Raw genomic sequence first — 3,483 nt, 5'->3', positions numbered from 1 at the left:
GAAGTCTCACCACAAAATTGCTTGTAGGTAGTGGAGGAATTTCGGTTGCGCATGTTCTCAGAATTTCTGGCTCCACCCCTTGAATTTGAACAGTGCTTTTCAAATGATTATGGCGGGCACCTCATATATTTGAGGCATTTATCAACGTGATGTATGGATCATTGTGCCATTTTCGCGTCGCTCCACACACACGTCGGGTTCAATACTTTCACACTGCGTAAATTAGCCCGCAAATATTCTCCCTCCACATTGTCTAAATATCAGGTCGCAAAAGCCCCAGGCGAATTCACTCCGTAATCAAAAAGATTTTTTTCAAGAAAAATTCCAATTAACATTCGCGTGTTTATGCAAGAGTTTAATGTAAATGATCCTTTGGCTAAAACGTTAAATGTATGTATGTATGTATGTATGTATATATTATGAATCAGATAACGTGAAGTTGAAAAGTTTTCATTTCGCCTTTGAAAAGATGTATCTCAAAGGGAACTGTATTTATCTACGACGAAAAATGTATCTTTACTTTTGACTCGACGAAGTTTTGATTTTTATGTTTTTTTTTTTTTGTTATTAATTAAAAGTTTTTGCAAAGGAATGTAAGCAAGATATGTTTTCTAGACATCAGAGATAAGCAACCAATTTTTGAAAAAATAATTTTATTTATTTTTGCAAGCACTGTAAATATAGGTATATATGGATTCATTTTTATTATGTAGAAGCAAAGGATTTGATTTTTTCCATTTGAAAATTCTGCAAGTATTTGATAGAAATATCAATCCAAACTGGATTTACATTGATGCCTAGGTTGGCAATAGATAATCAATTCATTTATAATGATCAGCACCACAAAGAAACTATGAAAAGAAACAAAATAAATTTATACGTAAAAAATATACAGGATTACACGTTTTCTTATTGAACTTGTGATATAAGAAGATCGACTGTTCTCAAGATGCGCTTTTTAAAGCCAGTAGTTCAGTGGATGTGTTCATGCTATGTTCAGTGGATGAGGTCCTGGGGTTCAAACCCTAGGTTGACCGCGATTGAAAAAAAGTATCCAGGGTATTTCTGCAATGGTACTGGTCAAACTCGGATATTTGTGACTCCAAGACGATCATCTCCTACCAGAGTTTGCCAATTTATCTGATTTCATTGTTGAAACGGTTCCTCATCAAATGGGCAAAACCATTCTACTTACTATTTGAATATAATTTCAAAATTATATATGTATGTGCAAGCTATAGTAAAACCCAAAGTCAGGCTCAAGGGTTTCATACAAATATTATCCACAGTGACATCTATGGAGAAATTTTTGCATCATTTTATTTTAGAAATTGGCGAATCTCAAAACGCTTCATAACTTGAGATGAAAAATTAGTTGAGATTTTCAAGAGAGATTGGAAAGGGAATGAAAATTTACAGGAGCCGTTTCAATGAAAATAATAAAAATTGGCAAGCTCTGAAAGAAAAAGATCGACCTGGAGTCACAAACCAAGGTCTGGCCAACAGCTACTGGTGAGAATCGGACTGTGACCACTCCGCTCGAAAAGATAATATGTTAACGACTAGTCCACGCTACTGGTTATATATGTATATAAAGGGTTTGGTGCAAACGATCGAAAAGCGCCAGACAGGTTGAACCACAGATTAACTGGATGGCTGCTTTAAACGCAATTCTCGACTTCACGAATGAGAAATTGCACATCAGATGACGAGTAACCTTTCGATGTGCACAGATGCAATTATTAAAATGGTAATTATTAAAATTGAGTTGGATCTTTCTGGCGAGTTTTTAATAATTTAATGAGGAAAAATTCGGAACTAAAGTATCAGAAGCACAGAACGTATACAGGGTAGGTATGTCGGGAATTTCGCTTAGTGTAAGTGCGAGCAGTGCGCACGCATAAGGTACACGTGTCGTTAATCTGTGGTTCAGTCTGTCTGGCACTTTTCGATCGTTTGCACCGCATCGGTATATAAAATAATAAAATATGCAATACATGTGAAATCTACTTACGCGAAATCAACATACATCCACATCAGATAAGAAACAGGTTAGGTGTGTGAAATAATTTTCTAGTTGGAAAGGAGGTGTAGCAGTTATGAGTGAGTCATATATTTGTACCTTTATATCTATGTATACTAGTATTATTCCCGGTGAAATATCATCGCATGGGCTATGGCATATTAAGTTATTAATGAAAAAAAAATTAAAAGAAATTTGTCGGTCCTGTGTTTGATCCGCACGCGGTCTTATTTTTTTCAAATATCTTTTAAATATATTTAATTTAATATTTACATAGTTTTATATGAAGAAAATGGTAAAATACATATATTTACCTACCTACATATAAACAATAGAATAATGAATTAATTAATTAAATAAATTTTCTATAGATGGCGCCAAACGATTAGAGACTAATTTCCCTAGAGGAAAAATTGGTAGCAAACAGTATACATATATAGAAGTTTTTTTTATCTTTTTATTATGTTCGTATTGTTGGTAGTGTTTTAGCTGTGACGTACATTGTATGTCGAATCTAAATGACTATTATAGTACGACGAGCGTTATCGCACACAGATATATATGTATACACAGACACACTTACAGAATAGTGATATAAAAAAAATACATACTTATGTATATCAATTAATTCGCCACTTGTTTGAAGTCGCAATTGGCAAGCCCTTTCGTACGTTTATTGTTATATGTATATATAGCGTAAATTAGGAAATGCAGCATTTAAATTTAATTGAATGAAATTTGAGAAGCGTGAGTTGATACATTCGTGGGTCACTTGCATGCCACCAAAACGAACAGTCAACTTATGTAGCTCGATTCGTTTCATTATTGGTGGTATGTATGCATGTATGTATGTGTATTTATTTGTTTGGCTCAGTCCAGAAATGAATATTTAATTAAAGACAAATAATTTAGGGTGAGCTCCTTCCGACATATTTGTCGGCTTAATCGCAAAGCACTTTGATTCAAAGAGAAATAACGAACCGTTTCCGGTAATTTAATTTTAAAACGCTTTCCTTTTGGGACTATTTTGACCGATCGCTTTCCGCGAAAATGCTCGCTGAGAAACGTCTACGCATGTTCACAATTTCGTTTTGTGTTCGATTTAATTTTGCTTCGACGTCGGAAAATATCGAAACAAAATTACGAATTCATTCAATTGATTCGCATTATAACGAGTGACAAAGCTTCCTTTTCCATTTCGCATATACATAATTCTTCTTCGTCTCAACGTGGCGTATACAATGTTGAATATCACTGGTTCACACAACAACGATGCTTATTACTATTTTGCAATGAGTTCTACTAAGGACACCTCACCATAATTATCACATATGTACACATGTGAGTATCATCTACATCTAAAAAAATCACATCATTCAATTCTATATACATATATTTTTCTTATTCCAATTACTCAATGTACATATTATGCATATGTAATTCTATGGATATCTCCTTTA

Source organism: Arctopsyche grandis, chromosome 4 (genome assembly GCF_051622035.1).
Source record: "Arctopsyche grandis isolate Sample6627 chromosome 4, ASM5162203v2, whole genome shotgun sequence".
NCBI lineage: Eukaryota > Metazoa > Arthropoda > Insecta > Trichoptera > Hydropsychidae > Arctopsyche > Arctopsyche grandis.
The sequence above is the reverse complement of the archived record's forward strand: the minus strand, read 5'-3'. Positions refer to the sequence as shown.